General features: G+C 41.9%; 1 pseudogene; it reads left to right on the top strand.

Annotated features, from left to right (window-relative positions):
• The first annotated feature begins 628 nt into the window (after positions 1–628).
• LOC123230546 lies at positions 629–18,809 on the top strand (annotated as a pseudogene).
• The last annotated feature ends 8,501 nt before the right edge of the window (positions 18,810–27,310 follow it).

Raw genomic sequence — 27,310 nt, 5'->3', positions numbered from 1 at the left:
TCAAAGCCATTGGTCTTACAAGCTAAGGAAATGGGCATCACTGAAGGCTTTTTCAGTCTTGTCACACATCAGGGAATTTTCTCAAGATTTAGACCACAAAGGCTATTGCTAAACCCAGGACAGTGAAATTACTTTCTAAGAAAGGCACTTCTGGACTGTAAAATCTGCTGGGAACAAGAGAAAGAGACCAAGACATAATTTTCATTTTTGTTTTTCCCTCCGCTGTCGAGACTCAGCTGCAGATGCCCCAGGCACTCCAATCCCCAAAGTTCTCCATGGACCAAGACTTCTCTCTGGAGATTGGTGTCGGAGAAGCAGTCCTTGTCACTATCTAGACGTGGGGGTCCTGCGAGACAGAGAACGTTCTAAAAACTACTGGTGAAATGATAAACCATCCATTCCCCTCCCACTGTTGTTCTTGTCTTGGACATGGGCCCGACTAATGTGCTGTTGTGTTTCCTCAGGTGGGGAAGGCAGACCAGAGCCTGGGCGCCTACGGAGAGACGGGGCCTTTCTGAGGTCACTGACGTTGCTCCTGGGTTCCCCCGGCTTGGAAGCTGGGCTTGTTTTTAGGGAGATGTTGCCCTCTGTTCAGAAAATTACTTCTCAGCTGCTATTCTTTCTCCTATCTCTGCTGCTGCAGCTTCCAGATTCTGGACAAAAGACAAACAAGCCCTCCTGCTTCCACCAGATTAACCCCCTCGTTTCCCACGATGGGGACCTGGTGATTGGGGTCTTTTTATCCTTGTTTTCAGTTGAAGCGAACAGGGTAACAGGAGCAGAACTGTTTGAGAGTCCTCCTAACAAGGCTTGTAAGCCTTATCAGTAAGTGTGTCTCTATCTACCTGGGCTCGTTTTCAAGGTTATGATTAAATAAAGTTCTTTATCGATGGAGCAGAAGGGCAGGCACGTAGCATGGCATAGCCGGTGCTCTGTCATTTTTGTCAGTCTGCCCGAGGTAGAACCGATTTTACTTTTTTTTCTTCCTGTATGATTGATTTTCAAAGTTGAACAGAAAATGCGTCTCTCCTCCATTTCCCCCTCCGCGCTCCCCCCTAAAGGGCCCAGATCAGACAGCTGGCTCTCCTTTATCATTGTGCCTCCCCGTTTCTGACCTCATGTCTAGAGTCCAGCGGCGGAATGAAGGAAGCCCTTAGACTGAAGTTCCCTGGAATGGGAGTGACCCTGGGACGCTGCAGTAGCTCCTGAGGTGTGAGCCCATTTCCATTCTTGACCAGAGCTAGCGTTGTTGAGTCACTGATTTTTGGCCAGGAGACTGTCTGCCGCCTCCACCCAGAGGAAAGTCTTTTCTCTCTTCCTCTGTCTGACTAATAACGAGTGAGATCAGTGGTGGCGGGAGTTAGGGGCTCTCCTTCAGTGAAGATGCCCTACTTCTCCCGCCTCCCACTCTTGGGAAATGGGCTGTAGAATCTCGTGCGCTGCTTGGCACTAGTTACACGTTCTGGGGAGTCTGAGTGCTCTGGAGCAGGGCAACCAGGCAGGGCTCACTAGACCAACTCTGAGAACAAGCTCAACACTGAGGACTCCATACATGGGAGTCCATTGGGAAGAAGGAGGTATGTCCAGGGTACAGCGGTTATAAGTACTGAGTGAGACTCAGAATGTCTTTAGGAAACGGCTGCTACTTCTCAGGGACTCTGGAGATTTCTGGTTTGCTCCCAGGGATAGGGGAAGGCTTGTTTTTGTTTCTCTAGGTCAGCCTTTCTGAACTGGAGGCATCCAAGGTAAATGAACTTTAGTAGCTGATAGCCGGGCCTTAGTTTTGTGCTTCATTCTGCATCAATTTCCTTTACAGTCATTCAGATTTACACAGTAGGAATGCTCTGGGTAGCAATTCAAACTCACCCAGGAGTCTGTGTAAGTCTACTTTGGGGAAACAGGATTCAGGCTAAAATACACCAAAATTCCTGGACAATTTGACTTCCTGAGAGCTGAGGAGAAGCAAGTTAGCAGTTATCAGTCTTCTGGTTGTGAGAGAGAAATGATGGACCATCTTTCCTCCTCTAAACTTTTGTCTGTCTATCTTACTTTCTGTCACTTTTAAAAATCTGGCTGGATTCCCTTATTTCTTTTTATCCCTTTCTTTCCTTTTACGAACAAGAAGTATTTACGTTTCTATTTTAGAGCTAAAAGGCAAAATCATTAAGTCATTTTAATGAATGGTTACTGTTTTAATGCTTTGATGTACTTATTATTCTCTTTTAATTAGTATTGACTAATCTGTAGAATTTGTGCTTTGACTTAGAGTAAAAAAAAGTGTCCTTCCAACTTCTGGTAAAATTTTAAGCTAAGTCACTAAGACTTCAGTGGGATGGAGTCTCCCTCTGTTCAGGTTTCCTTGATCTCAGTGCCATTCACCTTGAACATGCTTCCTGCCCCTGCATATTACAGACACTCGGGTATTATTCTCTTTTCCACTCTTCATAGGATTCTAGGGTAAAGGATTTTTCAGATCCTCTATAAGATTTAGTTATGCTGGAATCTCAATACCTATTTATGGAATGAGTGAGTCAAGTAAGAATTTAAAGTTGATCGTCTCCCACCCCCCCCTCCATCTTGGGAATCCCAAGAAGGTAAAAGTATGGGAATAAGGCACAGGGGAATCTATTTTTCATAAAAAATGAAATAAGTTGAACTGTCCGAGTCCTGAATTTTGACTCATATGGTGAGGGAATTCACCTTCTGAAAAGCTTCCTTTTTATAGCATTTGTCAGTGTTCTGTGGCTCTTGCTCATACAGGTGGCTGCACAAAAATTACCAGCAGGCTTTGGCTGTAGTGTTTGCTGTGGAGGAGATCAACAGGGACCCCAATCTGTTGCCCAATATTTCCCTGGGAGTCCATCTCTTCAATACCTACCACAGTGATGAAGGCACCTTGGAGAGCTCCCTGAGGTGGCTGTCTGGGCAAGATCACCCTATCCCTAACTACGGGTGCAGGGAGCAGGACAAGGCTGTGGCTGTCCTGGGAGGAACCACCTCAGCTCTGTCTGTCCAGATGGGCACCCTGCTTGATCTCTATAAGTTTCCACAGGTGAGTGATACTGAACTATCGTACTCTACGCCTTCATTATTAACAACAAAAATAACAATAACCATCATCTGTGGAATGCTTTAAGGTTTTAAAAGTATTGTTGCATGTATATGTCTTTTGATCCTCACCATAAACTTTAAAGGCAAATACAATTATTATCCCCATTTTACGGAGCATGAGGAGCCTGAGAAAAGTTAAATTGCTCGTCTAAGATTGTGCAGTTAATAAGTTCCTGTGACCTTCGTTCTTCCTCACACTCGTTTCACCCTCTAACCACTGCAGCATGCAGCTGCCTCAATTATCAGGGAAAAGGAAGCTCTCCTGGAGCATCATTCAGATGGTTGGCCAAGCATGGAATCGGAGCCATTCAGCTTCCACTCCATGAAAGGATCTAAGCAGAAACTAGATACACTCGCCCATTTCATAGATGAGGTCTCTGAAGCCGGGATAATTTTAAATGTGTTGATTAAGCATTCTGCAATTAACTGGTGAAAGAATAAGGACTAGAATTTATGTGTCTGCACTTTCAGTTGAGTGATTTATCAGTTCGTTACATGTCACTGTATGGGCTTCGCTTTTCAAATTCATTTAGTTCATTAATGCTTGTCCTGAATTTATTGTGAGAAGTGTTCATTAAAAAGGAGGTCTGAGGGGGGCAGCTGGGTAGCTCAGTGGAGTGAGAGTCAGGCCTAGAGACGGGAGGTCCTGGGTTCAAATCCGGCCTCAGACACTTCCCAGCTGTGTGACCCTGGGCAAGTCACTTGACCCCCATGGCCCACCCTGACCACTCTTCCACCTAGGAGCCAATACACCGAAGTACAAGGGTTAAAAAAAAGGAGGTCTGAGGATGAACATGGGTGTAGAAGGTGCAGATTTGGGGTAGCAACAGTGAAGGTGGCTATGATGCTAAGGACATCATACATACTTTTAAGAATGGACAAGTGATAGAGTAAATTACCCACATTCTTCACAAATGGTTTAGTAAATTTAATAAAGGGCTCAGAGAACACGTTGATACATGTGGTTTAAGGAAATTCCCTTTAGAAGGCAGCTCACCTTTTAAAGACTAGAAGGATTCTTGTATCAGCACTGGGCTTGTATGTGGACTAATCTATGTTTCAACCTTATTGCTCACTGAACTTTTTCGTTGTTGGTTAGGCATAGAGCTGATTGTTTTATTATTTTAGATCCAAGAACAGATGTAGGGGTGGCTTCCTGGAACAGAGATAAAGGAACATGTGAATCTTTGATTTAAATGACATGAAAATCCATTTTTAGCATGAAATTATTCATGTCAAAAGAGGAAAAACAGAGAGTCTGTCCCCATTTACATCCATCCTCTTTATTTTAAAGATTTTTATGGCTTACTCAATATAATTTATATCCAGTAGCTCCAGAGATCCACATTCAGCATTTGGCTGGGAGGGGGTGGGGGGCTGAAGGTACAACTAAGAAAGAATTGTGATGGTATTAACCTTGAAATTACTTGGAGATCAAAGTAAAAAAGAAAATATTTCAAATTTCAAAGGAAATTTAGGTTAGATGAAAGGGAGAATTTTGTTTCCTAACATTCATAAATGTTATCCATTATACATGAAGCAGAATGGGCTTTCTTTACATGTAGTAAAATTCATTTGTGACCCTCAATCTTAGACTGGCTGACTACTAAACTTTCTTACAGCTGGAATACAAAGGAATTCCTTTGGGGTATTAGTTGCTTTCGATTCTACTAAGCTAACTTCTCATTCTCAGAGTCTTATTTTCATACAACCAGAAATCCATAATCCAGTTTCATGAGAAAACAATTAGGTTTTCTCGATTGAAATACATTTAAATCCAGTAAGAACATGTATAGGTGAATTATATTTTGTTCAAAATCAAAAACATGCAAAATATCATTCTTGTGTTTTCCTTTTGTTAAAAAAGAAAACTATTGCCCTACTCACAATAATATATAACAAGTTTAACCTGAAATTTTGCTGTGGGCTGATGAGAAGACAAAGAAATAAGAATATATCTTGGTTCTTTTAGAAAGAATAGAGAATATATAATGGCTGGAGTAGAGGTCAAAGCAGAATCTCAGAATTCTATCATCACTAAATCATTGTCTTTTTGAGAGCTCAGAGAGGGATAAATATAGAGACTTTCAGAGAGTAAAATGCCACTTATAAGAAGCAGTGCACTGAAAGCTGAATATTTTTCTATCAAAAATGTCCTTTTATGAATTTGCATTTTGCTTCAATTCTCTCAACATCACCATGAATCAAACTCACCTATGTTTCTTTCTCATAGATTAGCTACGGTCCATTTGATTCTACTTTTAGTGACAAGGTTCAGTTTCCTTCCATCTACCAGATGGCCCCCAAAGACTCTTCTCTCCATCAAGGTGTTGTCCATTTAATGGTATATTTTGAATGGAACTGGATAGGTCTGATTGTCTCAGATGATATGCGAGGTGAGGAGTTCCTCTGGAAAGTGAGAGAGGAAATGGTAAAGAATAGTATTTGTGTGTCCTTCACAGAGAAGATCCCTGTCAGTGAGAGAATACATATGGAATCCCATAATACTTTTATGCCCAGGATCTTCACATCATCAACCATAGTGATTGTCGTCCATGGTGACACAGATTCATTAATGATTCTGAGATTCTCACAAAATCCTGGATTCCTAACAAGGAAGGTCTGGATTGCCACATCTCACTGGGACATTTCGGTGAGACCTGCCTATCTTTATGGTTATACTTTCCATGGGGCTCTCACATTTTCACATTTGACAAGTGAAATCCCTGGATTCAAGAGTTTTCTTATGGCAGTTACACCTTCTAAATACCCAGAGGACATTTTACTTAGGGGATTTTGGCTTTCAGCTTTTAAGTGCCGAGATGAAACAGAAAACTCAGAACAAGAAATCTGTTCACCAAATGCTTCCTTGGAGACTTTGCCTCTGTGCTCTTTTGACATGACCATGTCTGGCATGAGTTACACCATCTACAATGCTGTCTATGCTGTGGCTTGGGCTCTCCATGAAATATTTATGGAAAAATCAGAGAAAAGATTAAAGGAAAATGGGGAATATTTCGTTTTTCACCCATGGAAGGTAATATTGAATGAATGGCCAATTTATAGCTATGGTGTAATGAAAATGTATTTTGGCTATCAGTAGGGCAAGATGGATAATGAAGTCCTTTCTAACCCTCAAGTTCTCTGATTATATGATCCTTAAAGACTGAATTGCTAATTTCAAATATTTGTCAGTTTGCAATATGAACATCATTGCTGTTGTTTTTCAGTCTTGGAATTGGAAAGGACCTCAGGTAATTATCTAGTAGTCATTCATGGATCTGGATAGTAACCCCCTTTGCAACAACTTGCTAGTGTATTTCTAGGCATGGGGCAACCTACCACCCCTAAAGGCATCATATTCCATTTTGTGGCAGTTTTAGTTGCTGAAAACTATTCATCATTAGTTTAATTATTACTGGTTAGGCCAGTGATGGGCAAACTGTGGCCCCCTGAAATGTCTATCTGGCTGCACGACATCATTCCTAATCTGACTAATACAATGAGTAGGATATAGTAAAATGAAACTTCAAAAGAGTTAGAAACTCTTTCTAAAGCTTTAGAAACAGACTGACAGATGAGCATTTACTTTCCTTTGGCCCCCTTTTTAAAAAATTTGCCCATCTCTGGGTTAGGCTATAAAATACCTAACATTGGTTGACAACCAAGACAACTAGTAGTCCTCATCACCTGTCTGATAGTAAATATTTTTACATTAATTTTTATTAACTCTAAGGCAACCAAGGCCATATTATGATACTTCCTCATAAATTATTAGTAATGCACAGTTTTTCATTCATCAATCTATTAACTCTGAGCCCTCATCCCCGTTGTTAATGAACTAGAGAAATTAATTTTCCTTTAGGTTTCTGTTTCTTTCTCATCTGGACACTTTCCTTTTTCCATATGTTAGCTATTTCTATGGCTGTTTCTATGATTCTATTCCCTTTTAAAATATAGTACAGTAGTTGGCATACTGGATAGAGTGTAGGGTCTGGAATCAGGAAGATTAATCTTCCTGAGTTCAAATCTGGCCTCAGATACTTACAAACTGGGTAATCTGGATAAGTCACTTAATGCTGCCTGCCTCAGTTTCCTCATATGTAAAATGAGCTGGAGAAGATAGCAGCTCCCTCTGGTGGCAAAGGACTGGAAATGGAGGGGATGGCCATCCATTGGAGAATGGCTAAACAAATTGGTATATGATTGAGATGGAATGCTATTGAGCTGTAAGAAATGAGAACAGATTAATAAAAAAACCAACATGGTAATAACCACATGCAATAATAAAGTATGAAATAAATGGAATCAATAGAACATTACATAAATCTACAGGTTTAATATTGGAAGAATAACATGTAAATGTTCACCTCCAGAGAATGAACTGAAAATAGAAATACAAAAGACATAATCTATATATCCGTATCTGTTTGCCAGATGATACCTTGTATGATGCCAGGAGGATAGGGAGACACACAGATACTGGGAAATAAAATTTATTAATAAAAAAGTTAAAAAACAAAAAATAAAAGGAAACAAAATAGATGCCAATTGACAGAGGGGTGGCTAAAGAAATTGTGACATGTAAATATAACAGAATATTCTCATGCTTCAAGAAATGATGAGTATGACAAAGATAGAGATGTACAGGAAGATCTAGATGAACTGATGCAGAATGAAATAAACTGAGCCTAGAAAATAATATGCATAATGACTACAATAACATAAAGGTAAAAAATAAGTCACAAAGAAGTGAAGGCTCTGAAATTTTAAAGAACAAAAGAAAAAAAAGAAAAGAGCCAAAGCATGGCTCAGAGGAAAAGATGTGAGAAAACACCTCCATCTCATTCCTTTGTAGAGCTGGAAGTGACCCAAATGTACATGGCATGTATTTTTGGACTTTTTCAGTGTCTTGATGAGTTATAATGATTGGTTTCCTTTTTATTTTTTCTATCTTTGAACATTGTATTGTGTTTGGAATAGCACTATTGCAAAGGGTAGTATACTCCAACAAAGTAATTTATATCTGAAGATGATGATAGATCCCAAGAGAGAAAAGGAATTTATTGGAAGAAGGGAGGACAGCTGTATACTGACTTCAAATTCTTTATTATAAATGGGATCTTCATCAGTAAGATAGTCAGTTCTTGACATGGTTGGAGGACCAGTGGAAGAAAAAAAGGTTATTTTGATTGTAAATGAGTCCAAAGATGAGTTTTTGTGGTTTTTCTTTCAATTTTCTAGTTGATTCAATAAAGTTCATTTTATATTTAAGATAAAAGAGTGGGACATTTTAGGTTTATTGAAGAATTTGAAAGACTTTCATTTGGAAGAAGAATTAACTATATTGTATTTTTCTCAAGAGGGGAGGCACAGGAGGAGAGAGTGAAAGGTGCCAATGGGTGTGTGTATGTGTGTGTGAGCACAGACATGCATTTGACTGTAGCTGTCCAAAAGATGGGTAGTGGAATCTATCTTATTGATGGCCTTTTTGCATAGCACTTGGCATACTTTTTTGCACTTTGTAGGTGTTTCAGAAATGATGGTTGCTTTGTTGATTGACTCAAGCAGAAATTGGATGATAAAATGTTAAATATTTTTACTGACAATTATTTTCTGTATGGATCAAAAAGAAAGTAATTGAAGGCCATCAGTTCCATAGAAATCTTGGGCAGATTTAAGAAAAATCACTTCATAATCAGTCTAGTTTGGGTTTCCCCTTGACTCTTACTGCCAGTTCCTTGAAGGGGGCTATTAACCTGGTTCTATACATTCTATCCATCTCCTGAAATGGCCATGCCTCGGCCATCCCTCTAAGCCCCAGGGACTGCCTTGACTAGGTGTGCATCCCGGGCCACAAGGATCATCATTTCCTTTTCAGAAGAATGCCCACATGGCCACCAAGCACAGACAGGATGGACCTCTCCTTCAGGCTTTGAGCACAGTAAGGGAAGCCCTCTTTAGGGGATGATTGTATAGAATTAATCAGCCAACACATATCTGTTCAGTAGACTCAGCACTGTACTGTGCATGGGGTGTATCTACAAGGACGGCCTCCCCTCCACGATCCAACCATCTAATGAGGGAGGCAGGAAGAAAACACACATGAAAAAAATCAGCAGGATAAATAGGAAGCAGCAAACAGAAGAGTCCTGCACTTAAGATGGTTTGAGAAGAGATTCTTTTAGAAGGGAGAATGACAGATGGGACTAGAAGGATGACCAGAAATGGACATGGGGGTACAGCAAGAGGAGTTTGCTGGGTCCAAGAGAAGAGCATCTCGCTCATTTGGTAGCCAGGAGGCCAGGGCAAGAGAGGTGATGGGGAGGAGCGGCGCAGTCTGAGAAGACTGAGAGGGGAGAAGGAGGGCTGCTGCATGACATGCTCTGAACATCTCCCAAGAGGGTTTGTATTCCGTCCTGGACGTGACGGGGAGGCACTAGAGTTTATCAAAGTGGAAGCAACGTGGTCACTGCGCTTTAGAAAAGTGACTTTGGTGGCTGAATGGAAGATGGACTAGAAAGAGGAGAGGATTGTGGCAGACAGACCCGCCATAAACTATTATAGTAGCCCAGAAGTAGGGTAATGAGGTTGTATTATCACAGGAGAGGAGAGAGGCATATTTGAGGGATGCTACAAAGGGAAATTTAACAGATTTTGGCAATACATTAGAGAAAGGGGTGACGGATGATGAGTTAAGCATTCAAAGGAGGTGCTGTAGATACTGTGGGTCCCAGAAGAACCCCAGATGCCCCAGGAGAAAAATAAGACTTTGTCGTGCCTCCAAATAAGAATCTAAAACTCCGAAAGTCTACAAAACAGGTATGTGATCTCTCATTCAAGGACTTCTTCTATCAGGCATCACCTGGTAATGAGGATTTCTCTTCCCATTCAGCTGCACTCCTCCCTGAAGAAAACCCAATTTAAGAACAACGCTGGTGATCAGGTGTTTGTGGACGAGGACAGAAGCTTTGAGGCTCAGTATGCCATTATGAACTATGTGTTTTTTACTGATGAGCCTGAAGCTTTGGTGAAAGTGGGGCAATTTGTCCCCAAAGGTCCACTTGGTCAAGATTTCACCATTTGTGCAGATGCCATCGTGTGGGGTTGGGGATACTCACAGGTCAGAGAATTTTTTAATGTTAACTTTACATTTCTAATCATGGGAATGATTCAGGCTTCATTTAGTTTATTGGATATTGTATATATTTTTAACAGAAGACACCTAATTACTCTAAAAATAAGATTATAGATCTAGATAATGATGAGACCTCACAGGCCATCTATTCTTCCACTCTCCATTTTACACATAAGGAAACTAGTGCTCATGGAGACTGACAAAGGCAATGTATGTATGTATATTTTTCAGTCAGCAAAAACTAACCTTCTTTCCATCCCACTCCAGTTTTTCCCTTTCCAAACTGAGAATGAGAAAAGACCCATGAATAGCTAAACAAACTTCTACATTGACTCTGTCCAAAAACCACTATCTCTCATTTTACATTCCGTGTCTTTTGTCTTTTAATCAGAAAATGAGTAACATGTATCATGAATCCTCTGGTTTTGTGCTTAGTTATGGCAATGATTAGAGTTTCTAATTTGTTCAAAGTTGTTTGTTTTTACTATACCATTGTTTTTGTAGATTCAGTTCACCTGGTTATTTTCACTTCATTTGGCATCAGTTCATAAATATCTTCCCTGGTTTCTCTGAAACATTGCCTTTCATCATTTCTTTTTTAAAATTGATTGAGAAACATTTTCTATGGTTACATGATTCATGTTCTTTCCCTCCCCTCTTCCCGTAGCCTATGCACCATTCCACTGGGTTTTACATGTGTCATTGCTAAAGACCTATTTCCATATTATTGATATTTGCAGTAGGGTAGAGTTTGCATCCCCAATCATATCCCCCATTGAACCATGTGATCAAGCAGTTGTTTTCCTTCTGTGTTTCTGCTCCCACAGTTCTTTCTCTGGATCCTTTCATCATTTCTTAAAACATAATAATATTTTATTATGCACATATACACCCGCATATATATGCACATATATTCCATGTCATTCTTCGGTTTATAGAAACCATCTGTTTCCCGTTCCTTGCCACTTCAAAAACAGCCAGAAATATTTTTGTACATCTTTAGTTAAAATTTATTTTGTTTACACTTTATCCTTCTTTAATCTACCTTCTCTCTAATGCTGAATTTTCTCTCTCATTATATTCTTTCCTTTTCTGAAAAGTTCATGCAACAAGGAAGAGGAGGTGCTTGCTTCGCTCTCTCCCCTTCCTGCTGCTTCTTCATTCATACTACCACTACCCCGGATTTAAGAGTTCATCAGTGTCACTGGCTACCTAATTATCTGGAAGGAAAATAAACAGTATTAATACACATTTAAATACTTCAACAACATTGAAAGCTCCTGAGCAGTCACCAGCAAACACCAGCTGCCATAGCTATCTTCTCAGCTCTGGAATAACATTGGTACCATTCACCTCTCTGAGGATGTTAAAATCTCTTGGCAAGAAAAGAGCTTGCTGAATTAGTCTTTCTGAAAAAAAAAAAAAAAAAGTCCTTTTAGTCCCTTATCTATGGGATCGGTCTCTCTCCAGGCGTGACAATTGAGTGTTTCTCTCAAGTAAAACTACCCCTTAACAAGAATCACTTCCCCCTTAAATATTTGTAAAAAGAAAGGATGAGAGGAATTCATTAAGTATATAATGTGTACCAGATGCTTTAAAAAATTATCTCCTTTTATCCTCATACAACACTATGAAGTAGGGATTATTATTAATCCCATTTTACGCATTCATTAACTGAGGCAGAGAGAAGTTAAGTAACTTGTTCAGGGCCACAAACCTAATGTGATGCTGGATTTGAATTCAGGTCTTCCTGACCCCAAGCGCAGACTTCTATCTACACTGCCCACAGTGGTCTGGAGTGGCTGTTAGAGGAGGATTTGAATAGAAAATGAATTCGCTTTTTCCTGCCCCCAATCTAGTAGCACATTTGTTAAGGAGGTGCATCCCCCTCTCCTGTGACCGCCTTAGGTGCCCTGCGGAGTGTGCAGTGACAGCTGTGCTCCTGGGTGCAGGAAGATCCCTCTGGAGGGACGAGCCACCTGCTGCTTTGCCTGCGCCCCGTGCTCCGAAGGGGAGATTTCCAGGAAAACAGGTGAGTTTCTGTGGGGAGCCCCTAGTACTGGCAGCCTCTCGGTTATTCTCCTGCAGTCATCTGCACGCCCCCCCCCCAGGAGCACGGCTGCCCCCCACCCCCCAGACCAGGCGAGCGAGGAGGAGCAGCCCAGCATCCCTGGAGAAGTGCTCTAGGCTAGTCTTTGAGGAGGCTTCTCCTTGCTGTCCCAACCGAGGGGTCCCCAGCGTGTAAGGCAGCCAGATTCCACCGGAGACGTGCAGGGGGTGTGTGCAGAGAGTGCAGGGCTGGGAGCTAGGAAGACTCGTCCTGACTGTGAATCTGTCCTGGGGAGATGTGGGCACGTCAGCGAATCCTGTTGGCCTCCATTTCGTCCTCTGAAAATGGAGCTGGAGAAGGAAATGGGCAACCCCTCCAGTGTCGGCTAAGAAATCCCCAAATGGGGCCACAAAGAGGTTTACATGACTGAAAATGCCTGAACAAGAACTAAACCAGCTGGCAGGTGTAGATCGGAGGACAGAGTGTTCCAGTCAGTCTAGAAATCAAGGTGTGTGTGAAGCAAGGCGGCCTGGGTCTGTGAGGGCGTAGAGCAACGGTCGGCAACCTTTTTGGCCATGAGAGCCATAACCGCCTGGGGAAGGAGGAGGATGGAGGCGGAAGGCGCTGGAATATGGGGCGGGGCTGAAGGGCCCCCTGGGGCACATCCTGGGGCTCTGCCCGGACTGGCTGGTTGGGAGGTGGAGCCAGATATGGCTGGAGAACCATATGTTGCCGACCCCTGGTGTAGAGGAACAAGATCCGGGGACTTTAGCATAGATTTTATTCTTGAATCCTTCGGAAAAGGCCCCTAGAACCAACTGATTTCATGGTCAGATAGAGGGGAGCCACCCACACCAGCTGCTTCCTCCCTTCGCTCTGCTCTGTTAGTGCGACTCCTGCAGTGGTCCAACACCTGGGACTGTGATCTGAGAATCCAAGAGTCTCCGGAAGAGTCGATTTGCGCTACAAGGACCACGTGTTATGATCTTTGAGGGTTAAATGAAGGAAGCATCAAGTCAGGCCCAAGATGGCTACGGAAATAAGGAAAGGAGAGAAGTGTCATTAAATATTCCTCGCATTCTTTCTGACCTAAAAGAAGTGACCCAAGCTGGCAGGCACTCCGCCATGGGAGAGTTCTTTCTTTCCTTTTCCCTCCTCCCTCTCGGTCTGTGCCTCTGCCTCCCTTTGTAGGTCTGTCTCTGCAGCCACCCATTTCTGTCTCTCTCTTCCTGCCCTCCTTTCTCTCGCTCTTTCTTCCTGCCTCTCTCTGGTTTCCTCTCCACTCCCTGTCATAGCTAGCGGCACGCGTGATCCACTGCAAAACGGAAGGTGACCAAGCCGAGTTTTCCACTGGGGCAGGAGAAAAGGATGCTCGCTCTCCCTCTAGGTCTATGGATCTAAGAATTCACAGAGTGAGGCTTCAGAACTTCTGGACTTCTTCACCCAGAGAAGCGAATCTGAACGCCGGAAGAGGCTTCGGGAAGGGTTACTGAACCAGGAAACGCACTGGCCCTGCTTTAGAGCTGGCGGAATAATGAAATCTGTCTCCATCCCCACTGGGTGGGCATCCGTGCCACACGGCTAAACGGCAGAGGGATCCCTTAGCATGGGGGAAGCCCTTCAGAGGCACCCGCTGGTGGCCGAGCTCCGCCCTTGTGACCAGCTCTGGAATATTCCAGACTTTCGAGTAGAGGCGTACACGTTACTCAAAAGAGTTTGGCTTAACACGTTGCATACAAAATGTGTGAAGATCCTGTGTTTCACTAGTTGTGCATGTCTGGGATGCAGCAGAGGGGACGGCGGCCCCTAATGGGCCTGAGAAGTTGTCTTCCTTCTGGCCCCAGCCTTTTTCCACAAATGAAGGCTCTTCTTTTAAAATCCAAGCTTAGGACCCTCTCATTCTGTGTCAGAGATGTGGAGCACAACAGTTGCCAAAGCACAAGATCGAAACAATCCAAAAGCGATGGAGAAGCGCCTGGTGGGCAGGAACACACTGTTATCACATAATCAAAGAGGCCATTAAAAGAATAATCAGTGTGCAAGAGGCAAGCGAGGACACACTGCCCGGCAGGGAGAGATGAAACGGTCATCAAGTGAGGGCGGAGGAGAGGCTGCTGCTCAGGGTCCCTTGTTAAAGCCGCATCAGGAGTCACTGAAGAAGAACTTGGGGCCAGTGGAGGGATCTCCTGGGGTCCCAGAAGGTGGGCAGCCATTGTTGAACTGTGCTCTTCAGCAATGGGAGGAAAAGCCACATCGGTCAGTCAGCAGATGCATCTGAGCCTTTCAGGGTCTGAGAAAGTTGGAGGATGGAAGGAGATTTGAAAGTGGGCAAATCAGGAAATTTGATGATAAAAATGGAGAATAAGTTCAGCAGGTGGGAGTTTCAGTGTGATGTGTAATTCTGCTAGAGGATGTGGGTGAGAGAGGGAGTTTGGGGTTCTTCTGTGTGTAGTTGAAAATGATTCATAGATTTCACCCTTTGCTCCAATTTGTGGGTAGGATTCCACAAGAACATCTACTCACAATTGAACTAGCACTGAAGCACACACAGCAGAGTCTTCAGAAATCATATTTTCCACATGCTTTATGGCACCCATAAAACTCAGAGCAATGACACTGACTCTGCAAGCTTCCTCATGGGCTGTCCAAAGACTCATATGTGTATCTCCCAAGAGTCCGATATTCTTCCTCTCTCCTTTGTAGTTCAGCGCACTTATCAAGTTTGAACCATAGAATGACACAGAGGAGCCAGACTTTTTAGAGAAGAGTAAAACCAATTGGCCTTTTTTATTTGGGGGCCCAAACATAAAAGGAGGTAGAGATCTGGCTAGAGGCTGGCACTGGACCTATGACTGCTAAAGGAACCTCCAAGATTAGGGACTACCTCTACTATTGCAGGTTGTAAGAAATAAAATGGATATAAAAGGATAGATTTAAAAATTATGGTTTTAAAGGATTTATTGGTAGAAATTAGAAAAATGAAGCCACATGCCATGCTGAGTCATTTTAAAAGAGCCATTACCATTACCTCTGCCACTATGCTACTTCAGCTGGAAAAGAGGAAGTGCCCATTCTGTCCTCAGTCTTTATCCTTTTCTCTACATTATTACACTTCCTGTCTATGTGATTACCTAAGCCAGGAATCATGGGAAATGTAGTTTGAAAGACCCCTAAACTTCCACAGGAAGTTTAGATCAGAGACCTCAAAATTAGTTAAAGGACCCCCAAATTTCCAATATCACAAGGTCAGCAGCTTATCTGAACCTTATTGTCTTTTAGAGTTTCCTAGAGCATTGAGGGATTGACTGACTTCCATGGGATTAGAACATCGTATGTATCAGAGGCAAGACTTGAACCCAGGTCTTCTTGGCTTTGCAATGGCTCTCTATAAACTACTCCACTCTGCATTTGGAGTACAACAAGAAAATGAATAAAAACTCAGGAGATTAATGAAAGGAGCATAGTTAGGAGGGGTAAATATTCACTTGGATCTCAGTTCTTGTAGAGTTGGGGCACCATTATATCTTTGGAGAAAACTGGATGTTCCCATGACTCATCCAATGGCATTTCATTGGAACCTTGCCTTAGACTGTGAAGCCAAGAAAGCGGGAAAGAGGAAAGTAGAGAAAAGGGCTGGTTCTAGGAGAAGTTCCTAGAAATGTGTACAAAGTTGTTGCCATGCCCTAATTTGTTCTGTTTCCTTGATATGGGAACACATGGATCTCTTCCTGCAATGTGTGCACTTTCTTAATTTAGGGATGATGATAATAATACAAAGAAAAAGTATAGTATTAGCCACCATTTATATAATGTTTCAGTTCTGTACTTTATATAAGCTGTTTTGTTTGAACCGCACAACAACCATGTGATGGAGATACTAGCATTGTGTCCGTCTCATTGATATCAAAACAAATACAGAAGAATGTGAAGTGACTTGTCCATAATCACAGAGGTAGTAATTTTCTGAAGAGGGATTTGAACTCAGACATTCTTGATTCCAGCACATATGCCCCAGTCATGTGGCCACTTACTTATTTATACTATATAGCAGTGATTCCCAAAGTGGGCGCCACCACCCCCTAGTGGGTGTTACAGTGATCCAGGGAGGCAGTGATGGCCACACTTTTTTTTGTATTACATTCTATTCTGAGTTCAATAAATAGTTTCATAATTTCCAGGGGATGCTAAGTAATATTTTTTTTTTCTGGAAAGGGGGTGGTAGGCCAAAAAAGTTTGGGAACCACTGCTATATAGTAAAATTACATGGATTCTATAGGAATTTGTGCTTCATCACCAGCAGTTTAGTCTGTCTGAATTTTCACCTCGTGTCACAAAAGCAATTTATGTGGTTGTTTGGACCTTAAAGATTCAAGTTATAGAATGTCATAGAAATGGGAAAGAGACGAAAGGAGGAGGAAGGGGGATGTTGAGGAAAGAGCCTTTTGACAACGAGAATGGGTCTAGGGTGCCAGAGGGTTTTGGAAGTGTGTAAACATCAACAAGATCTTAAAGATAAGGATTCGAAGGGTGAAACATGGTCAATCTCTTCTTCCATGGAAAGTGAAAAACAATTCAATCAATGATCAAATGATAATTTGGCTTTAAGCTATCTGATCATTAAAAGGTTATGTAAGGGGGCAGCTGGGTAGCTCAGTGGATAGAGAGCCAGGCCTAGAGACGGGAGGTCCTGGGTTCAAATCTGACCTCAGACACTTCCCAGCTGTGTGACCCTGGGCAAGTCACTTGACCCCCATTGCCTACCCTTACCACTCTTCTGCCTTGGAGCCAATACACAGTATTGACTCCAAGATGGAAGGCAAGGGTTTAAAAAAAAAAGGTTATGTAATTTGCTGGTGAGTATATCATGGAAAGTTATTGACTTCCCAAGGATTAACAAGAAGGTCCCTTATAGAATAAAAGATGAAATTGACTCGCTATTCAATAAATCAGCAATCGCTCAATCAACAACCATTTAATATGTGAGAATTTTGGTGATGAATGGTGGGGATATAAAACCAAAAAAGAAATAACTCCTGCTCTCAGGAAATTTCTTTTCCAACAAAGGAGACAACATGAACATATACACTATAGGCATCTGCCAAAAACATGTAAAATGTCTATGAATTCATTGTGGGAGGGGATACATTGGGTGGTGGGAAAAGTGAGGAAAGATGAATGTAAGAAATCTATCACTTGAGTTCTTTTGCACCCTACAGACTGAAGTGATCTTTGCATTTTATACAAAATGCCTCGAGTTTCTAAATTTATTGCATGAAGAGAATAGATTAAAAGGGGAAAATATTCCTTTAAGTAAAAGGAATACAGGGAATTTGTGATCTAAGCCCAACCAATAGAAAAAGACATGAGCAGAATGGGCCTAGACCTGAGTGCCTTGTCACCCCTCAGGGACACTATTGTTCAAAAAGAGGGAAAGGATTGTGTGTCCTCCAGCGACAGAAGGAATGACTATACCTCTCCCGAGTTTCTCCTTTCACTGTGCCTGCGGAAGATTCACCTTTGTTTGCTCCTGCAGATTCAGAGCACTGTATGGCGTGTCCAGAAGAGGAATATCCGAACAAGCAGAGAGACGGCTGCCTCCCCAAGGTTAGGACGTTCCTGACTGTGAAAGACCCGTCGGGGATGGCTCTGGCCCTTGTGGCTGTTTCCTTCTCTGTGCTCACAGCTCTGGTTCTGGGGGTCTTCGTGAAATTCCGAGACACCCCCATAGTCAAAGCCAATAACAGGACTCTCAGCTACACTCTCCTCATCTCCCTCATCTTCTGCTTCCTCTGCTCTCTGCTCTTCATAGGCCGTCCTACCCCTGTCACTTGTCTCCTCCAACAAACAGTGTTTGCTGTTGTCTTCACGGTGGCTGTTTCCTCCATTTTGGCCAAAACCATGATCGTGGTTCTGGCTTTTAGGGGTGTTAGACCAGGGAGCAGGATTCACACATTCCTGCATCCTCGAGTGTCCAATTATGTTGTCTTCATCTGCTCAGGGATTCAGGTGATTCTCTGTGGCACCTGGCTGGGCACCTCTCCCCCCTTTCCAGAGGCTGACACTCACTCTGAATATGGCCACATCATCATGAGATGTAATGAAGGTTCTGCCATTGCCTTTTACTGTGTCCTGGGCTACATGGCCCTTCTGGCCCTGGGGAGCTTTACTGTGGCTTTTCTGGCCAGGAACCTGCCTGACACCTTTAATGAAGCGAAGCTCATCACCTTCAGCATGCTGGTGTTCTGCAGCGTCTGGGCCACTTTTCTGCCCACCTACCAGAGTAGCAAAGGAAAGGCCATGGTGACTGTGGAGATCTTCTCCATCTTGGCCTCCAGTGCAGGGTTGCTGGGCTGCATTTTTATTCCCAAATGTTATGTGATCCTCCTGAAGCCAGAAAGGAATACCCAGGGACAGATCAAGAATAAACAAGATTCCAGAGGTAGGATTCTCTCTGGAGTATAGCCTGACACTTCCAGTTCTGGGAAGAATAAGAAGAATAATTCACGTTAATCTGCCATCACTATATTTGCCAGTTCTAGTGATATTTGAACCTAAATTATTATATGCGTCTTTCTCTCTGTGACTTTGTCCAGTCCTGCTCCCAGAGATAGGCTCAATCCCCCGAGAGGGAAATGACTTCTGCCTTTTTGAGAACGTTGCTACAGATTCTGTGAATACTGCCACCAGTGCGGGGAGAGAAATGTGAGAACTCCAGATTTCGGAATGTTTGATGTCCTAGGATTGACCACATGGGTCAATGGGAATATGATTGGGGATGTAGACTAAACGGTCACCCTAGTGCAATTATCAATAATGTGGAAATAGGTCTGGATCAATAACACATGTGAAACCCAGTGAAATTGAACATTGGCTATGGGGAAGGGGGTTTTGAGGGAAAGGGAAAGAAAATGAATCATGGAACCATGGGAAAATATTCAAAATTAATTAATTAAATGAATTTCTAAAAAAAGAATGTTTGATGTCCTCAGTATCACCCCTTGAACAAGGGGCAAATAGGAGACATTCTTCAATCTCCCCTACTCAATGTCACTTCCTATGAAGGATACCTTCACCACTGGCTTCCACCCCACCTTACACAACTGAACTTCCAGGACTTTGGGGTGCTCTTCATAGCTCCACCAGGGTATGACTTCCTCTGCTCAGCCAGTTTCAGAGTATCTGCTTTACAGATCATCTGCTTTCATCCAGTGACCTAAATGTAGGCCCAATGATCTTTTAAAATTCATTAAGGAATTATTCATGCCAGTTTGCATTTGAAGGCAAGGTTGATTATTGTCTCTATTTTACAGTTAAGGAAACTGTGACAGACAGAGGTTAAGTGACCTGCCCAGGGTCACACAGGTAGTAAGTATCTGGAATCAGATTTGAACCCTATCTTCCTGACTTCAGACCCAGCCCTTTCTCCTATAACCTAAAATGTATATAAATATTTTCCCCAAATATCTGTCCAGGGGAAATTGGGCTCGAGCTTAGAGAGCATGTGTATCAAAGAAGTGGCTTAGAACTCTTAGAATTCCTTTCGCTGGAGTCCTCCAGAGATTTCTTGTTGGCATGGTGTAGTTGGCATTTTCTGCTTGGTACCAATAGGAGACTTCTCTGACATCTAGAGCAGAGGAAAATGTTACCAAAGCTAGTAAAATGGGGATATTTTGTAAGTTCTCTAGAACAAATAAAGATTGAGGAATGAGAAGCAAGAATACAAGAAAAGGAACTATGTACCAGTCATATGGGGAGAGCAATGCTTAGTTTCCATGTTGCATTGGCAAACAAGTAATCTGGAGAATTACAACCAACAGTCAAAATGGACTTTACTGGTTCATAATTTCTCAAAGTTTCAAGGCCACCAGGCAATTATTATCCTATCAATTTGCCATCCATAATGATATAAGACTAACTGTTTGGACTCAAGCCCCCAAAGTGAAGAAGTCTCAATCTTCCCAAAGCTAAAATTTTAAAAAATCACCACATGTCATTACACATGGTATGTTTCATGTAAACTTCATGGTTTTCTAGGAATGAAACAGCCACACTGTTCCTTTGAGGCCCATCTTGAAAAAGGATATAGTAATATAACAGATGTTAGTATAGTAAAACATCCAAGGCAAGGGTGGAAACATTTTCCTTAAAAATTTGGTCTCACATATAAAGAAAATACACTTTCCAATTATGTTAAAAACCAAAATGGCACAGTGAAAGAGATTCCTGGATAACGGTTTCTTCCAACTGATTCCTGAAAAAGCACAGGGAGTGCAAATACATCCTGAATAAATCCCTAAAAAATGATATCCTTTGTGTGTATATCTCCTCTTATTCATACTGATAGGTTTATGCATTCAATGCCCAAGAGGTAAGTCCTATCCTTGGTTCATAAGAGGCAATTTCCTTGGGTTCATTGGTAGTCTTAAAGTCCATATTCCTAACACTAAATCTCTTGTTCCATTCCCAATGTGCCCATCTTTAATGGGCTTTTGGTACTTGCAATTGGTTAAAAAGGGCATCTATTAAGATGGAATAGTAATGACAATATCTATACAGCCTTCTCTTCACTAACCTATGGTGCCATCTCCCACCCATGCATACAGTACCCATAGGAAGACTAAGAACAAACAGTGCACAGAAAACATTTGGCCAAGATAACTGATGTGTTTGTTCCTCTCATCCTTGATTCCTTTCTCTTCTATCACTATACTTCCTTTCCCACTCACCATAGCATATAAGAATCTGAAACACAGAACATTCAGCTAGGCTCCTTAGACCTGCTCATTTCTGAAGTTGGACTTTCAGTTGATAAATTAATCTCCTCTTCAATACATATTTATTTCTCTCCTGTGATATCAGAGCTGATTTTCCTTGAAGCTACTCCTTGTCTGGATTCTCTTAGTTGTTATTTACTTCATACTTAATTTACTATTATCAACTAGCAAAGTTAGTTGGTCTATCAACAAATATTTCATTTCCTTAAATTCAATTTTGTGTTAATTTTATTTCCATATTTTCTTCCTCTCTCCTTCTCCTCACATATTAAGAAGGCAAGAAAAACAACTCATTACAAATATATGTATGCACACACACATTTCTTCATACGACAGGTCCAAAAAACAAAGAAATGAGAAGGAAGGAAGGAAGGAAGGAAGGAAGGAAGGAAGGAAGGAAGGAAGGAAGGAAGGAAGGAAAGAAAGAAGGGAGAGAGGGAAGAAAGGAAAGAAGAGAGGGATGGTGAGGGAGGGAGGAGGAAATGGAGGAAAGAAGGGAAGGATGGGGGAAGAAGGAAGGGGGAAGACAAGGAGGGAGAAAGGAAAGGAGGAAGGAAAGAAGGAAGGGAGAGAGGGAGGAAGGAAAGAAAGAAGGAAGAAAGGGAGGGAGGGAGGAAGGAAGGGAGAGGAGAGAGAGAAAGCAAGCAAGCAAGCAAGAAAAGCACCTAGTTGATCAGTGTTCTATATAGAGGTGGATAGCATGTTTCCTGATTAGTCCTTTGAAATTTTGGTTGGCCATTTTGTTGACCAGCTTCTAGGTCTTTTGAGGTTTATTAACAATACAATTTGTTGTTACTGTATAAGTTGTTTCTCTAATTCTATGCACTCCACTTTGCAGTACTTCATACATAACTTCCTACTTTTTTTAAAAAAAAACCCTTAACTTCTGTGTATTGGCTCATAGGTGGAAGAGTGGTAAGGGTGGGCAATGAGGGTCAAGTGACTTGCCCAGGGTCACATAGCTGGGAAGTGGCTGAGGCCGGATTTGAACCTAGGACCTCCCTAGAGACCGTCTCTAGGCCTGATTCTCAATCCACTGAGCTACCCAGCTGCCCCCTCTTACTACTTTTTTTGAAAGCATCTTTGCTATTTTCTAACCACGTGAGAGTCCTTCATAGCCAAGTCCCAAGATGCACTCTAGATGAGTACATGATGTAGACATGACAAGTGTTATCATAACGAATTAGAGGATCATGGGAAAACTTGTCCATTAGGTCTATGGAAAGGGAAAGAGAGATTGATAGGAGGTGAAACAGACAATTTTGATTGCACAAAGTTAAAAGAATTTGCACAACAAAATTAATGTAGCTAAAATTAGAAGAGAAACATGAAGTTCATTAACTACACATGAGGTCAGTTTCTCTGATCAAGGATTTATTTCAGGGTAGTGAGGTAGCACAGTGCATAGAGCACCAGGCCTGCAGTTGGGAGGACCCAAGTTCAAATCTGGCCGGTGGCCTCAGATACCTCCTAGTTGTGTGACTCTGGGTAAGTCACTGAACCTCATTTTGCCTAGCCTTTGACCTTTGTTTATTACTAAGACAGAGAATGAGTTTTTTTTAAATCAAGGACTTATTTTTAAGATATTCAGGGCACAATGTTACATTTATAAGAATAAGAGCATTCTCCAGTGAATAAATGATCAAAGTATATAAACAGGTGATCTTCAGAGGAAGAAATCCAAGTTATTGAGTCATATACAAATGCTCTAAATCAGCAAAAAAGATAGAACTGCACATTAAAATGACTGGGAAGAACCCCCTTCACATGCATCATGTGAGAAAAAGAAAAATGACAAATGCTAGAGTATTTGTAGGAAAAAAATGCTTTAATATATTATTGGTAGAACTGTGACCCGGTACCATCATTCTCAAAAAGCAATTTGGAAAAAAATAATAAAGACGAGGACAACGACAACAACAAGTTTCCATTAACATTGGAAAAGGAATTGGCAAATCACTCCAGTATCTTTGCCAAGAAATCTCCAAACGGGGCCCAGAGGGTCAGGCGACTCCAACAACCAAACAATGGCGCGTCTGCCTCCCGCTATGAGGGCCAGGCTTGTGCTCAGGACTTCATCATTCTGGTCATCTGGTCCTCGCAGCCATCTTGGGATGTGGGTTCTATTTTATCCCCATTTTACAGATTAGGAAACAGAGACACGAAGGGGCCGAGACTTGGCCAGGGCCACACAGCTAAGAAGGGAAGGAGGCCGTCCTTCCAGCACTCTAATCCCGACACCACCTGGTGGCCGTGCATATCATCTCGGACGGTGCCATGGAAGCCTTTGAGCCGGGCGTCCCTTCGGAGCCGGCGGCGTTGTTTTCAGGTCCATCTCCGAAGAGATCCACTAAAGAAGAAAATCGTCCATCCGCACAGAAACGCTCGTGCCGGCTCTCTTTCCTGTTGTAGCAAACAAGGCGCCCACCGGCCAAAGCGAGGCTGACCAGACTCAGTCTAGCAGGAGGCGTGTTCATGGGCTGGCTGTGCGCAGGCACGCACGCAGGCACGCACGCAGGCACGCACGCAGGCACGCACGCAGGCACGCACGCAGGCACGCACGCAGGCACGCACGCACGGCTCCAGGAAGAATCTGTCTGGAGAAGATGGCGGATGACGGCAAGGCGCCGCCATTCCAGAACCGCTCAAGAAGGACCTGGACTGGAGAGTGTGCGGAGAGAAGACGAGAAGGCAGGGAGGGCCCACTTCAGAGGTGCTGGAAAACCCAAACGTCTGCGCGCGTCCCCAGAGGCCAGAAGGGACAGACGTGTTTGTTGGAGAGCATCGAGGCGGTCGGGCCACACTTAAAGCACAGAGTTTTGGCCGTTCATTAGAAGATGGTTTGAAACAGGAAGAAATCCAAGGCAGGCGGGACCCACGTAGACAGCAGGGGTATGAGTTGAATAGGATGGAATGATACAAAGAACAACTTAAAGCATGAGAAAGGGGGATGTATTGGGAGAATATGGAAGGGAAAAATAGAAAGGGGTAAATTAGTATACATAAAAGGCATGAAGATCATTCACAGTGGAGGGGAAGATGGGAGAGGTAGGAAAGAGAGCATGTGCACCTTACTCTCATCAGGATTGACTCAGTGAGGGAAGAACCTACACAATCAATTGGAAATAGAAATCTCTCTTATCCTACAGGAAATTAAGAGAAGAAGGGGATAAGACAAAGATCGGGGGTGGGGGGACTGATAGAAAAGGGGAAAATTGGGGGATATGATGGCTAGACACCAGGATGGAGAGTAATACACAGTAATCATAATGGTGCAAAAATTAGCTTCTTTAATAAAGGACTCATTTCTCAAATTCATAGGAAATGAGTTAAATGTATGAAAATACAAGTCAATCCCCAATCATAAATGGCCAAAAAATATGAACAGGAGATTCTCAAAGTAATGAAAGCTCTCTATCATCATGCCAAAAATGTTCCAAATCACTACTAATTAAAGAAAGGCAAATTAAAACTATTCTGAGGTACCACCCCAAACCTATCAGATTGGCTACTATGACAGAAAAAGAAAATGACAAAACTTGGAGTAGTTGTGGAAAAATTGAGACAATGATGAACTGTTGGGGAAGTTGTGAACTGATAAAACCATTCTGGAGAGCAATTAAGACTTATGGCCAAGGGCCTATAATACAGTACATACACTTTGACCCAGCTCTTTTTGTATAGGCAAGGGATAGGAAAGTGAGGGGATACCCATTGATTGGAGAAGGGCTAAGTTATAGTAAATGATTATAATGGAATACTATTGTGCTATACAAAATGACAAGTAAGAGGAACTCTGAAAAACCTGGGAAGATTTTTTTGTGATAATTAGATTAAGTCTACACTGCCCATCTTTAGATTTAATCACCAATGGTGAGGACACCTTTAATTCTGGGAGGTCCATAACCCAAGCGTGCTGGAGTCAACTTACTGCCCCCTAGGCAGTACTATGAAAATCAGCTATTGTGATTGGACATGCAAATTAGGAGGGAGGAACAGGAAGTGATACATAAGTGATGCCTTTAAAAGGAGAAGGTCCTCAGTCAGTGAAGTCTTCTGTGGAAGAGAGCATCTGGTGAGGACCTCTTCCAGTTCATGGAGGAGTGCTGGAATGCTGAGACACTGGTGGGACCTCTGACTGCTTCCCTCTGAATTGTCACGTTGGTAAGTTAGGCTGACTCTCTCTTCCCTTGGTGTTTCTGGAGGCTCCAGCCTCAGGGAGGCCTCTCTTGTCTCTCTAATTGTAAAAGGCCTTGTGGCTAGAAGCCTTGTTTAATTAGCCTCTGTGCCCCTCTGCTGGGCCTCTGGTCTGGGCCAGAGTTTCTCTCAATTTCCCCACCTTCAATCTTCCTAATTGTAAATAAATCACCACGAAAGTCAATTTTGACTTGAGATTATTTCTTGATTGGGGAAATTTCCCCTGGCTACCACCTTTTAATATATTGAACCCATAAAACCCCTATTTCACCCTTGCCATTTACAGGAACTGAAGCAGAGTGAAATAAACAGAACCAGGAGAATATGCACAGTGATGGGAACACTGCACAGTGAACAACTGTGAATAACTTAGCTATTCTCAGCAATATAGTGATCCAAAAGAATCCCAAACGACTCACGATAAAAATATCATCTGTTTCTAGAGAAAGAACTGATGGATTCAAAACATTTTCACCTTCTTAATTTTTTGTTTGTTTCCTTCCACAAAAGGATTAATATGGTAAAATGGTTTACATGATTACACATCTAAAATTTATGTTATTATTGATCATCTCCGTGGGGCAGGGTAGGGATGGAGAGAGGGAGAGAATTTGAGACTCAATTTTTAAAAAAATATTGGAAACAGTTTTAACAGGTAATTGGGGGGAAAAGTAATTTTTTAAAAAAAGAGAGTAGAATACCCGAAGGAAAGTGTCACTTTCCCCCCCAGGGAAACAGGGACCATTTTCAGATCCCAATAGATCAGGAATTTGTCTTAGATAAAGGCCAGAATGCAGACTAGGAGAGAACTGACCACACCTTCCCATATCACAATACTTCAGAAGCACCCAGAACTTCCAAATACACAGAACTGCTTGAAAACAGGAAAACAAGAAAGTCTAAAGTTTCAGATAGTGCCTCTCTCACATCATGCCAGGAAGGGCCCAAAATTAACATAAAGTTCCAGATAGAGTAAAAAACTTAGAAAACAACAAAAAGGTACCTGATCATAAAAACTAATATGATGAGAGGGAAGATCAAGAAACAAACTCAAAAAAAATCTAAGGTAACTCAATAGAAAAAATGTACATTGGATATAAGACCAACAAGAATTCTTGGAAAAAAATCTAAAAAAAATTTTGAAATCCAATAAGAGTGGTAGCAGAAAAAAGTTGAGTAAAAAATAAAAACAAAGGAACAAAATTATGAAAAGGCAATTAACATCTTGGTAAAAAGGGCACAAAATATTGAAGAAATAACACATTAGAATAAAATTGACAAAATGGAAAATGAGATTCAAGAAAAGCACTAAAGAAAATAATTAAAAAAAGAATTGGCAAAATGGAAACAAATATGAAAAAATTCAATTTAGAAAAAAATTACACATTAGAATTGGGTAAGTGGAAGCTCATGACTCCATAAGACAGTAAGAAACAATAAAAACAAACACAAAAGAAAAATAGAATAAAATGTGAAATATCTCATTGGAATTACAACAGACCCATAAAATACATGAAGAAGAAATAATTTCAGAATTATTGGATTTCTCACAAGCCTCGATCAAAGAAAGAGTCTAAACATTATATTTCAAGAAATTGCTCCAATATCCTCAAACCAGAGAGTAAAATACGAATTGAAAGAATCTACCTATCAGCACTGGAAAGAGACTACAAATTGAAAAGTGATGTCAAAGAGAAAATAGAGTAGCCACAAGGAAGTCATTTAAATATTATGGAACCACAGTCAGAATCACACAAGATACTACCATATTTAAAAAAGGAAAAGGTGTGGAATATTGTATTCCAAAAGGTCTGATATTACTATGAAGAACAGCCAATGTTACTCCTCTTCTGCCTCATAAAATCTCTAGCTTCCTTCAAGATCTCAGCCCACATGTCATCTCCTTATCTCCCCAAGTTAGTGCTCTTTCCCTTCTCAAAGCAACATTATCAAGGGAAATGTAGAGTTTAAGGAAGGAAGGGTGAGAGAGAGAGAGAGAGAGAGAGAGAGAGAGAGAGAGAGAGAGAGAGAGAGAGAGAG

The sequence above is a fragment of the Gracilinanus agilis genome, chromosome 1 (assembly GCF_016433145.1).
Source record: "Gracilinanus agilis isolate LMUSP501 chromosome 1, AgileGrace, whole genome shotgun sequence".
In the NCBI taxonomy this organism is placed as follows: Eukaryota; Metazoa; Chordata; class Mammalia; order Didelphimorphia; family Didelphidae; genus Gracilinanus; species Gracilinanus agilis.
The sequence above is the reverse complement of the archived record's forward strand: the minus strand, read 5'-3'. Positions and strand labels throughout refer to the sequence as shown.